Genomic DNA, 13,790 nt, shown 5'->3' with positions numbered 1-13,790 from the left:
TATGAGGGACGAAAAAGCAGTAAAAACAAAGCTATTTTCAGTTCGAAGAGGAGAAAATGCTACCCTTTGATCCCTGACATACTATGACAGGGAAACAAAGCACTCAGACAAATCATCCTGTATGATAATTCTCTTTCTTATTTGAAATTTTGTGTGTGACAACCAAATTGCTGCTGCTTTAAAAAGTTCATTCACATTGTTCATTCAACAAACGTTTGATAAATGCCTGACACGTGCCAGGCACTATGTGAGGCCCAGGGACCTTTGCACTCAACTGGTCATGGTGGACTGGGAGAGATGGAAACATTTTTTCAGATAATTACAGTACAGCATGTCAAGCATCAAGCAAGGTTAGTGAGGGTGACTTTGAAGCAAAGGGAGGGAGCCCTATAATAGACTGGCTGAGGGAGTTCAGACACATAATGATGAATCAAGGGTGGCTTCCTGGAAGAGAGGGCATTTGATGATCAAATAGGATTTAACTGTGTTAATGGGGAAAGACTGTTTCCTACATGGCAAAGAGCTTGTGGAAAGGCACAGAGCCATAAGGAAACACAGGGAATAGTAAGAAGTTTAATTCACCACTATTTTGGTGTAGGTGGTAGAGCTGTGAGAAATGAGGATAAATGGGGCCAGAATAGTGACATGTACTCTGCTAAGGGATTTGTTCTTTAGCCTAAAGGGAAGGGAAAGATCTTTAAGTGGATTTTTAGAATCAAATTTCTATCTTCAAAGATCACCAGAATGGATGGTGAATTGCACCAAAGAGGGATGGCTAAGAAAACAGGAAGTCGACTAGAAGGCTTTTGTAATCCCCAGCAGAGAATTCCTAAAGATCTAGAGTAAGATACTGGCAGGAACAGTGGAAATGAAAGTGGGAGCTCGAGAAACATCATTCTCTCATACATATTTGTAATGAGTACAAATAATAACCCTCTAACTCACTTGCTTATTTCATGTGAATTTTCCAATTTGGGGTTAGCTCAAAGCATGTTGTGTATGCCTTTGCTGCCAGTTCAATTTTATTTGGTCAAATGATGTACTTTATTCTATAATAATGTGTAGATATCTCTCACCCACTGTAGTAGTGTTGATCCCCACTGCATGCATTTCAGCAGTGTCCTGGCTAATTTTAGTTGTTTACCTATAACCTCAAGTTAATACATATGATCCACTTACTGTAAAAAGACCATTTGTGAGCAGCATGAAAGTGTCTCTGATGGAATTATGGATGGATGTATGTGCAAGCAGGAAAGAAGGGAGTGATAAGTGGTTAGATGGGGAGGTGTGGGGTTTGTAGACTCTTACAACTTCAGTAAGCCCTGAAGAGTAAAGTCGTGTGAGGAAGCTGACCCATGGAACCCGGGCATCATCAATTAAGAAGTCAGATCCCTTAATAAACAGTTTAATGCCACTGACTCAAATCATAGAGATAATAGGTTGACTTTGGGTAAATAGACAACTACTAAAAGAGTTGTTGATACTTCTGTAGCAAACCAAGATAATGACAAAAGAAAAGTTAAGTGAAGAGAATACCAGTTTCCTCTAAATTCTACAAAAAAGGCTGATTTCAAACTTTACAAAGAAAATGGCTTTCCATCAAAAAATAATAATAATAATAAAGGAAGAATCCACCAGGTACTGCAACATTCATCGTCCTGTCTCATCTGCATGGTCAACCTAATATGTACATGTTACTAGATTCCTTTTACAAATGACAAAATTGACACCCAAAGTTGTAAAATGACATGCCCAGCATCACTGGCTTCTAAAAGTTGAAGGAGGGTGTGCAATTTCCAAAACTCCCATTGCCATTTCTGAACACCTCTCATTGAAGCTGTGATTCTGCAAGCCAGCTCTTGGTACTCTTCTGTTTGCCTTTATGAAGTTGTGTGTGAACTGCTCTCCAGGCGGTCATTGAGTGAGTTACTGGAATAGTTTCTTGCTTAATACTTCATAGATAACAAATAATTTCCCCTTAATAATTCCAAATACAGTGTTTTAAGGACTCCAAGCCATGAGTAGATGCCTGTCGAACTCTCTCAATTACTTCATCAGGTTCCCATGAATGCATACAAAAAGAAAACATACTAGGTCAAGTCAGTGGTCCATTCCGCCCGGTGGATGACACTAATGCTGATGCGACGGGCCATTTGTCATTTGTGCTCCATCATGTCAACTTCAAAGGATTCAGCAACTGCCTCAGCAGGTCAAGCTTGTCCTAATTACAAATTGTAACTCAACCATTCATCATTTTAGCACAATCCTTTTAGGAGGTATTGGTATAGATTTATGTAGATTATATTCACTTATGCGTCTGTTAACTCAAAAACACTTATTGAGCACCTTTTGTGCACCAGACAATTTCCAAGATATAATGGATCCCGGGAAGAATAAGACCGATTGCCCTTGAAAGTTGCAGGTATATGGACAACTGCTGTGTATTACAAATGGGTTATGATAGAGAACAGCAGATAGCACTAAAGAATTGCAGGTTGGGGTCGTATTTTCCTGTTGGGGATGGGTTGCTTAGGTAGCATGTCCCCTTTATTACAGGCTCCAGAGGAAACACACCAAAGGCAGATATGCGCTGAATCTACCTCTTGGAGCCAAGCCCAGCAAATCCACAGCCTAAAGCAGAGCCACACTGCCAAGCCCAGCCTAGATCAGCCAAATGGTAGTCAAATCCCATGACGGACTATGAAAACAAATGCTTATTGTTTGTAAGCCTTTTGTTGGGATAGGTTTTCTTTTATGTAACATTATTTTAACAAATAGTCAGTCAGCTAATACCAGATACATGGCCCTGGCACATGAATGGTGCTCACTATCTAGTGGATCTAACTGTTGTTATCCTTTTTCTTCTAGCATCAAGCATCCATTGAAAAAGGAATGTACATGTAAGTGAATCTATGTCTTCATTGAAACAAAATATTAGCAAAATATTCCACAGTTTCATCACCAAAGAGTATCTAACTCCACATTACAGAGAGGGGAATTAAGACATAGAGATTCATGGTGTCTAAAATCCAGTAATCAAAGATTAAATGCAATACATAAGACAAACAGGGACAAGTGTCATTGGTGAAAGCTGTTGCCTACCATGCAATAGGGAAGCTCAGTGAACATTTCAGCTTTCCCTCAAAGGAGAACCAGCACTGGGGAGTTGGAAAACTGGCTTGGCACTCCTTCCAAGTGGCTTTTCTTTAGAGGCAGACGTAATGTCATGCTTGAGAATACAGGTAAACAGAAGCACCAAATGATTCTTAGGACAGCCTCACAACTGCAACTGAGGCAGGTAACTGACCCAGTTTCTCTTTTGATGGAAGCTGTTCTGAGGCCTCAGAAAAGGGAAAGAGAAAAATCTTGTCGTCCTTTCTGGTTTGATTGTTGAACTACTGCCAACAAACACTGTGAGAATCAAACTCAGAGGTTTCCTTTACAGACGCACACAAGATGGCCTGGTGTTTGGGCATCTTAGCCTTCACCTGTGTCATCACTCTACAGGCTAAAGAAAAGACACATGGGGACTATGACATATTTTATTCATGTTATGACTATGTGCCTGCCACTTATTTTATGGCAGCAAGAGACTTAACGTGTGGTCCAGGTTGTGAAGAAAAGAAAGGAAAATAAATTAACATCCACTGGTGGCCAACTATGGCATTTCTGTTCTATACTTCTCCTGTGATCTTCACAACAACCCTCTAGGGTAAGTAGAGTCTTCTATTTTAAAAACTGAAAAAATTGGGCAGCCCGGGTGGCTCAACAGTTTAGTGCCGCCTTCGGCCCAGGGTGTGATCCTGGAGACCTGGGATCGAGTCGCACATCGGGCTCCTTGCATGGAGCCTGCTTCTCCCTCTGCCTCTCTCTCTCTCTCTGTCTCTCATGAATAAATAAATAAATCTTAAAAAAAAACCTGAAAAAATTGAGTTTCAGAGTGATGCCTTAGGTTGGGTTTACTGGAACCAGACTCTGGACCAGAGATCTAAACACAAGTTTACTAGGGGGTCCCATCTGGGAAACCTACCTGGAAGGAAAAGATGGGAGCAGGCCTGGGTTGAAGTCAATGCAATCCCAACAGAGGCCCCAATTGGTTCTATTAGGAGCTCTGGAATAACTCCAGTTTGAGATGAGAGGATGAGATAGGTCTAAGTAACTATATAGAGTCTTCTTTTATTAAGTCTTTGCTATAAATAATCAAGTAGTTAGAATGAATTCACTGATTTACTTTATTTGCTCATTCATGCATTCATTGATAGATTCATTCATTAACAAATGCTTAGAGAGCCTCTACTATGTGCCAGAAACTACTCTAGGTCCTTTATAAATTCTGAATATTGATTAAGTATACTTTTTGCCTTTTGAGAACTTTCCTATCCAGCCTTGTGAATGGCTAAGTAAACTGGGTCTTTAATTAAAAAAAAAAAAAAAAAAAAAGCACATACCGGGGCACCTGGGTGACTCAGTTGGTTAGGCATCTCGGGGTCCTGGGATGGAGCTCCATGTTGTGCTCCCAGCTCAGTGGGGAGTCTGCTTCTGCTCTTCCCCCCCATCATGTTCTCTCTCTCTGAAATAAATAAATAAAATCTTTTTGTAAAAACAGCACAGACCATAAAACTTACATCAAATTAAAATAAGAAAAGACCTAATCTGCAAGCAAATGTCTCCTGAAGATTATGGGAAATCCCTGAGGGACAAGAAGACACTTGCAAGGAGGACCCAAGTATTTCCTTCTGCCTTGAACACCATTCTTTGTGGGTAGGAACTAATTAAAGAGTATACTTTGTTCTCTCATCATCTCTGTTTGATGGATTTGGCTCTGCACAGAGGCCAGAGTCTGGCTTGGATTGCTTCTGAATTTACCTTTCTATCAGATGCAATCTCTAGACTCTTCTCTCTGCCACAGGGGGAAAAAATGTTCGTACTATGAATAATAACCCCTTAGATGAAGTGACTCTAAAGAAAGTAGATTGGAAAATAAAGACTGAGCTAAATAAAAATGTCATAATAGGGAAGAAGTCCTGCCAGTACTTTTCCGCTGGGACCCTTAACCCACTATCTATCAATATTTTGGGCTTAAAGTAGACAATGTAATTAGCATAACACCATTTGCAGAGACCTCCATGGATATATAAAAAAAAAACAAAAAACAAAAAACCAGTTCTGGCTTCAGAGCATCCTCATCCGCAGAGCAATATAAACCCAGTATCAACAAGTAGAAATACTTTAATAAAGACAAGGTGAAATTTCCTGAAGTTTCTTTTCAAAGTTAACCAATTTGAAACAGATATGATGCACAAACAGCATGTCGAACTCTGAATCTGTTGTATGTCTCAAGAGGAAACTTGCAGTACTTTAGGCTACATACACTGGACTGCCTTGCAAAATAAAAGTAAAAAGAGCAAGAATGACTTATCGTTAAGAGAAAAAGAGGGAGTTGACATTTTAAAAGTGTCAAACTGAGGTTGAATTATGCTAATCTAATTTCTTAGAAGCACCCAAATCGACCAGCTTACTGACCAAAAGAGAATAGGAGAAAAACCATCTGGAAACTACAAAGATTATCTCCCTCATGAACTCATTCATTCATTCGCCCATTCAGCAATATGCATTGAGCACCTACTATGTGCCAGACACGCTCCAAGGAACTATTCCAGCAGAGTGGTAGATGCAAGAAAAAAAGTTCTTATTTTCTTGAAAGTCACATTGAAGTGGAGAAAAAGGGACAATTACTAAGCACAAAAATAAGTAATACAGGCACAATATTGAGGATTGATAAGGGCTTTGGGGGGAAAAGCACCATCAAGACATAGAGAATAATGGCAGAGTCAATGATTTCAGATGGAGTGGTAGATACCAGCTTCTCAGAAGAGGTGTTATTTGAGAAACAGTTCTAAGGAAGGGAAGGAGCCCTCTAGAAAATCTGTGGAGAGAAAGGTGCTTCAAAGAAGAGGAAACAGTCGGCACAAAGATGAGGAAAAGCTCACAAGCCAGCTTCACAGCCTATTCACAAAACTGTGTGTCCAGGTGTCTGATCTCCCAGAGGAAGGGCTGCTTTTCCTAAGTTTCCCAAAGACACTAGATGCAGCCCTGCGAGGTCGACAAGCTTTGTGAGCAAGAGGAAGAATGGCAGGAGATGTAATTGGCAAAGCCAAACATGACGTCATTGGAAGAGCAATACACCTAAGTCAGCTGTTCAGGTTTCTGATTCACATGCTACCACTCAGGACAGAGTGATTGAGGGCAGCCCCGGCTCTCCAAGGAGCCCCCTGGACCCCTACCTGTACCTTCTCTATACAACAGGGAAGCTGAACTTGATCCATAAGGCCCCTTCCCCCACCCCCTTCACAGTTTTGTGAACCTACTGTTTAACGTGCAATTTAAAGTGGGTGCCACAGAACTTCGGGCCTTGGAGATGCCGGCGGCTAATCCCCATCGTGTGATGTTTGGCTTTGTTTGTTTAGGTGAAAATAATTAAATCAATTATCTTTTACACAATAGCCAGTGAGCAATTTTTTATTGGGATGAGTAAGGGAGAATGTAGAAGGTAGATGTGAGTCTTTGGCCCTGGGTAAAGAACCCGGGCCTCTGTTGCACCTGCTGGGGGCTGACTACGTGAACTTTCTGCATTTTAAATATTGGGCGTATTGTTCTTAGGAACCAATCACAGCTTGTCAGAAATTTTTAAGTAAGGAAAATAACTGGATGGGATGACGGCCGACCCTCCGCTGAATGAAGAACATGTCTACATTTTCTGAATGTTAAAGAAACATGCTTGCATCAAACTATCCAGATGAGATAGAATTAACGTCTTCATTTTACAAATGAGGGCATGGAAGCCCAACATAACTAGGGAAGTTGCTTGAATGGTGATTTCCAGCAAAGCCAGGGCTAGAATCCACATTTCCTGACTCTAATTTCTTACTTTGAGATGTGCATAACTGAATGGTATTATGAATATATCTTTAACCATTACTTAGTTATAAATATACTAAGGCTACAGAGCACTGATTTCTCTGGTACCATCCAGGTTTCTGTTAAGACAAATAGTCCTTTTGGGTTAATTAGGAAAAATAGGTAAAACAGTCCCATGCCAGGGTATTTGTCGGTGGAGTAGACCTCAGGTTAGAGCAGCCCCTCTCAATCTCATCTTGATGGCCCTAGCTGTGCAGTGTACAGACTGCGCAGCTGTACTGTGGCAGCCTTGATCCTGACCTACCAACTGCCTGTTAGCCATTTGAGGATGTTGTGTACTTTATCTTTTTTGATGAAATAACAAGAGGAGAAAATACAATAAATATTACTTATATTTGCCTCTTGCTTTCCAACGTACTGAACTATTTGATAGTATTTTAGTTGCTGTAAGGAGCAATCTTATGGGATAGTGAAGAAAAAGAAAGGATTGTTGCCCTTATCTGATTGATTAGGTAGTAAAGATTCAGAGAGATAATGTGACCTTTTCACGTTGATACAGTTTGTAACTGGGGAAAGTGAATTTTGATCTCAGAACTTTTGATGCCAAATACAACTATTTCCTCATCTTATTTCAGTGGTGACACTAAAGCCTGATTTTTTTTTTTTTTTTTTCTGAATCCGTAAGCTTCTGGACAAGAGTTACAAGTATAAAGTCTTAGGAAAGGAGCTAACTGCAAAGGAATTTTGCTATAATCTATGGATTTCATTTTTCCAAGGAATCTTAGTGTTCTTGAGTTGCACTGGTTAGTTGTTCCCACTCATGAGTACCGCTGCATGCAGGGAACTGGTTAGAATCACTTGGACATTTATTCTTGTCTATCTGGGGCCCAGACCTGTCCAAGTGCAGAGAAAATGACCATATTACTTAATGCAGGGAAAATGACTGGGTTGCTTACGAAACATATACGTGTAATTAAAAAACAAAAACAATTATGTTAATTAAAAGAATTGCTCAGATTTTGGAACACAATAAAAGAGACTTAAAAGTTATAGTAATTTCACCAAAATAAACTGTTATATTTAAGAAACAAAACTCCCCACACTCTCTCTTCTGTTTAGAATGCCACATAAGCATTGACGAAATAACCTTTTCCATTTCTGAGTTCTTTGTATTGGCGTTGTGGGAAGGACCAGAGAGACACACAGTTGAACTTGTGAGTGCAGGGCAGCAATGTATCAGGGCGATACATCTCAGTGTAAAAATGTGATGGAAGGGTTCTGGTTAAGCAGAGAATTGGTAGGTGAAGATTCAACTTGTGACAGGTGTAGCATAGAATTTTGTCTAATTTCTGTTCAATTACATTTGGGTGTGTTTACAGTTGGGAATGTCTAAACAAGCTTGTGGCCAACCTGCAAGTCTTGTTAAAATATGTTAACTTAACTGGAAAGGCCCCAGTTCTGCTGCTAACCCTGGCTCAGGGCATCTGCTCAGTCCCTGCACGCCAAGCCTGGCTGGTCCTTGCTGCAGATTTAACTTTTTTTTTTAACATTTAACTTTTTTCATCAGGATTATCTCCTTGGACAGACATTTAGGAACTTGTCATGTTTCCTGGGCATGCTTTCACTCCAAACCCAGGTTCTGGCTTCTCCTCAGCTCTGCACCTCAGAATCGGAGGCCAGTTCTACCCTGCATGCTCTACCTGGCCTCCCGAGTACCCTCCACAGACCAAGGCTGTGGGCTCCTGGTTGTCCATGAGGGGAAATTTGGATGAAAACATTGTGGCCATTTTGAGAAAATCACTTAGAATCTTTGAAAAAAAAAGAAAATGAGTTAGAAAAGCTCCAGGCTCCTTCTAGAGGCAAATTCACATATTAAAAGATAAACCATTTTAAAAATAAACTATTAGAAACACCGAACAGAGTTTCTATTAACTAGTCTCCTGTTGGAGAACATATTTCTCTGTGTTCTGTTAAAGTATTGAAAATCACTTTGGGGCGCCTGGGTGGCTCAGTCAGTTAAGTGTCTGTCTTCAATTCAGGTCATAATCTCAGGGTCCTGGGATCAAGCCTGGTATTGGGCTCCCTGCTCAGCAGGGAGTCTGCTTCCCCCTCTCCCTCTTCCTCTCCCTCTGTCCCTCCTCCCTGCTCATTCTCTCTGTCTCTCAAATAAATAAATAAAATCTAAGAAAAAAAAAATCACTGTATGACTAAGACCTGGGTTTTGCTGTCAGTGTGAAGACAGAAATGTACAACTGTATTTTCCTTTTGGTGTTTGGTGGAGAAAGAATGGCAACACCTTTTCAAGAAGAAACAGTAGGTCTTTCTTGCTCTTACACAAACTCTAGGGACAACTAAGGTCTACATGAGTCTCCAAATGATTTGAGTTGAAATATTTTAATGAGATTATAGCAGCACTTTAGCTGTTACTGATAATATTTAAGAATGATGATAAATGTATCCATCAGCATACTGGCCGAGGAAACAAATCTAGAATCAGATTGTCTGGACCCAAATCCTGGTCTTGCCACTTCTGAACTATGTTATGCTGGGCAAAGTGTGTCATGAGCTTCTGTTTTCCCCATCTGCAGAATGAGAGCTAGAGCTTGTCATAGGCTTTTAACAGAGAATAAAGCAGACTGTCTCTGCAAAGTTTCTCGCACAATTTCTGTCATTAAGTAGTGTTAGCTATTATCCTTTTCTTTAATTTAGAAGAATGGAGACCTGTTGAAGTAACTCAAGGAAATCGACAAGAATGCTATCCTACTAAATAACACCCAGACCTCTGATTTATAAAACACATGTCGGATGCAACTGAGAGAAGAGAAAAGCCCTGGTTTTACAATCAGAAGGACTGAATTTGAATCTTTTCCCTGAGTAATCTTGACCCAGTTGCTTCTTCTCTTTCTGTCTTTAAAACAGCAGTGATGATGCCCACCTCATCCTGTGGTAATAGAGATTAATGACAGCAGGCATGCAAATGAACACAGTGCCTCTAGGTAACACAGAAGGTGCTAAATAAATACTCTCCCCTCCTCTCTCTCTTCTCCTTTCCTCAGACTCTGATGTCATAGTTTATCATTTGTCTAAATCGGATACTTGAGCAATGACACTTCTCAGTAGTTTTAGGTCAAGACCATTTGTTCCTAAAACCAATTCATGAGCCCCTATTTTAAAGTGCTTAGATATGTTCATAGTTTGGATGCATTTTCATCACAAAGTAGCTTCAAACTGCATCAGTAGAGGAAACTCCTATTTCAGACTTGCTTCACTTTCTCCTCAGATGCATTTCATGTATCTAATATGGGTGGTTGTTGATTGGAACAATGCTGAATGTCCCATTTCACATTCACGGCCTCTAAATAAAGTGTCTGAGATAGTTTATGAATCTGAGTCATATCCTCCAGACTCCAGAGCTCTCTGGAGTAAATATCGCCCCCTTTTTATTGGAAATACCTGAAGGTGTAAGTTGTTACTAAGTTTTCACCCATTGAATCCAACCTCTCCTCTTGTTCTCAGGAAGCTGACAATTTCTAGTCAAATTAAGTGGACCAGGAGATTTTCTTTTACCCATTGTTTTGCTAGTTTTTAATAAGGTATGAAGGTGACTAATGTGTTCCAGTTTTAGGCTGGGACAAGATAACCCTTCCCAGAAAGCTGGTTCTTTTGTTTTTTCCAAAGACAAAATTGTGCTGTGCAGTTAAAAGATCAGTTAGGGATTTCCACTCTGGTCGGAAGTCTGGTAAACATATGCTAATTTTCAAATACAGGGTTGACTTGGATTTCCCTAGTGTAAGGATATTCTGTTTAGAAGTAGATGGAAAATCAGTTCCTTGCTGGTTAAAAAATAATGCATTCACTTATTTTAAAAGTGAAAGAGAGCCGGAAGTCAAACTTCCTTTTAAACTTGAATCTGTCAGGCCACAAGAGCTTCCTTAGCAAATGTGTTGTGTTGGGTTTGTTTTTTTTGTTTTGTTTTCTGTTGCCCGACATCAGTTTTAATGGAGTGTCATGATGTTTCTATTTGGCATTCAGAAAATGATTTGCATCTCCCAGGAAAATACTTGAACAGCTTTTCTAGCTCTCCAGTTCCAGATGCTTTTCCTCAAGGAAGTTCGATGCAAAGGTCTGGCTTTCAGTCTACCTCACTAATCTAGCTTAACAATAAGGCTGAAAGTGCTCAAGAACATGTACCGGGTTACTTAAGCATCTCTACTGCATGCACCTGTTTCAAAGAATTAGACAGTAAACTGTGATATGCGATCGCGGTATGGGTGCCACTGATGCTTCATTGTTGTGAGAAGTGCCTTTTGTTGGCTTGTTTTTATTTTGATTCCTTCAGTGTCGTGATTCAGATTCAGATTTAGCTAAGTGAGTTTGTCATCGTCCTTTGCTGTGTGCCAGATACTAATGATTGGATTTCACTTACATTACCTCATTTAATCCTTGAAATGATTGCTGAGGCATGCATTACTATTTCCATGAGCTTCAGAGGTTAAAGTGACTTCCTTGAACTCACTCTATTCTCAGTAGCTAGGCAGCAACCTAAAAAAATTACAGAACAGGGATTTGAACCCAAGTCTTCCCAGGGCAGTCACTAGTTGTACTTGCTAAATCCCTTTTCAATCAAACACATTCCTATTGAAGGAAGAAATCGAAAACAACCCAAAAGTCCTATGGGCAGAGTAATTTGGAAAGCATGGAATGGAGCAAAATTAACTGGTTTCTTAAACATAAGATTTTCTTGGCACCAAGAATGAGATTTCATATTAGCCAAGGTGAGCCTATGGTTGGATGCTATCCCAAACATTTTACCAGTGGAATCCTTTTTATAAGAACTCACTCACAGGACTCAACACTTGCTGGGAAATGCTGTCTGCATTACAGTCTATCATTGCATGCTATGTTCTGCATTTTAAAAATAATATCTCAAAGAATGACAGGGCTCCTTTTGTGTCACAACACAGTCTCACTGCTCAAGTCATTAAAGACATAGCTGGGAAAACGTGACCCATACCTGTGAAGCCATTAAGAGCCCACAGAGTATAGATTCTGCTGAGCTTATTTCAAACATATCTGCTTATCCAAAAGTATCAGGAGGATCCTTTATTTCAAATCATGAATTTGGAAACATCTAATGTATGAGCTACAGACTACATCTTCTAAGAACATAGGTTCCAAGAGCCGTGAAGGGACTTTCTATGTTCCATTCTGAGATTCTCTGCTAGACTATACAGAAATCAAAATTCTGGGAAATAATAAATTCTTGCCCTCCTACAGACAAAAGATCATGAGGATCTTCTCTTTTTAAATATGAGTCTGAAAGGGAAGAACTTCTTTACGAGCTTGTTCACTCCCAAATCAGCTGCAAAGGAATCAGGAGAAAGGAGATTGCAGAAGTCATGATAAAATCTATTGAACTGAAGCAAAACTTCCTGAATCTTAGATGTCCTGCAAGTCCCACATTCCCCATTTGGGGCTGGTTAATGTGGGTTTTCAGATATGATGGGAACTGGAAGTCATAGTGGGAGGGATAATCCTTCCTTCCGTTAACCGTTGTCAACAGCAAATGAACAACGTGAGACAAAGAAGGTGAAGAATGACTAATCCCCTCACCCTAGGTCGTTGTGCTCACTCTGTGAACTCACTGCAGCTGCACCTGTTTTCCATGTGTGAGTGTGCCTAGAATCCTGGAGGTACAGTTTAATACCTTCTACTCCAAGGACGTGTTGAGTCTGTCTTCTGTACAATGTCCATAGGAGCAAAGGACAGTTCTTTCATCCTGATGGCTGCTGGTCTCTCACTGTCAACCCTCTCCAATTGTCCATTTTCAGACTCTCCACCTCTTCTTCATCAACTGTCTCGACTCCCAGACTACACTATTTAGGATCCCATTCCACTTGATACTAAGAAATATGGCCTCCATCTCTGTGAACTGACTGCCAACCCCAAGGTTTTTGTCTTCCATTGTATTTTCAAGTTTTGGGGTAGATAGATACACATAGACACATGGCCATATACAAATACACTCCAAGATATATATTTTAACATATGTTAACATAATATGTACTAATCTATGTTAATTTCTAGTTATGTGACTTTGTTTATTCATCACCCCCTCATGAATTGGGATGTTCGTACAGAGCAATACAGTCATTCTGGTCACAAACCATACCACTAGGCATCTGACTTTTGGCTAGAAACTTAATTTCTCCAGGAAGAAAATCCTTCGTTTGGAAAACAGGACTCTCACCGTGTGATTGTGAGTTTTAATTATGCATTAAAAGCCATTCTGCAAATTGTGACAGGCAATATGATTTTGCAATCTTATTCATTGATTTAGCAAAAACCTATTGTGAATCTGCTATATGAGAATACGAGGCAAGGTCTAGGGACCCACAGGTAAGTAAAGGCATGTCCAATCACAAGGACTTCCCTTCTATGATAGAAGCACTTAATGCCACAAAACTTACTTGACCTCTTAGCATTTAATGGCACCTTCCTTCTTGAAACCTATTTCTCTTCTATTCTAAGAAACCATGTTCCAGGTGTTCCTTCTCTCTTTCCTTTTCTTCCTTCTCCTATTGCTTTGGCCAGCTAAGCCCTTTTACACCTTTTCTAAATGTTGGTATTCCCAAAGCATTGATCTCAAGCCAAGTCTTGATCTGCATTGTCTCCTACACAACCTCATCTATGGGTTTTAAATTTCATTTCATGTCAAGGCCTCTAAAACATATATCCCCAACTAGAAATATGATTTCTTACATTTAATACTAGTAGTACAACTAACAGGCTTTCACACTAGACATGTCCATGTTGGAAATCTAGACCTCCCTTGGTAAGCCTATTACTACCCTTGTTTTCCCTTTCTTTGT

The 13,790-nt window shown here is 40.0% G+C and overlaps 1 long non-coding RNA gene across 2 annotated transcripts in view; it reads right to left on the bottom strand.

The window, feature by feature from the left end:
- LOC140603843 (uncharacterized) overlaps window positions 1-13,790 on the bottom strand; it is a 144,716-nt gene that overhangs the window by 116,776 nt on the left and 14,150 nt on the right. For both annotated transcript variants that reach the window (XR_012006825.1, XR_012006824.1), the window contains exon 2: window positions 4,449-4,570. This is a non-coding gene — a long non-coding RNA (uncharacterized lncRNA). The remainder of the gene's footprint in view (window positions 1-4,448; window positions 4,571-13,790) is intronic.

The sequence above is a fragment of the Canis lupus genome, chromosome 14 (genome assembly GCF_048164855.1).
Source record: "Canis lupus baileyi chromosome 14, mCanLup2.hap1, whole genome shotgun sequence".
NCBI lineage: Eukaryota > Metazoa > Chordata > Mammalia > Carnivora > Canidae > Canis > Canis lupus.
The sequence above is the reverse complement of the archived record's forward strand: the minus strand, read 5'-3'. Positions and strand labels throughout refer to the sequence as shown.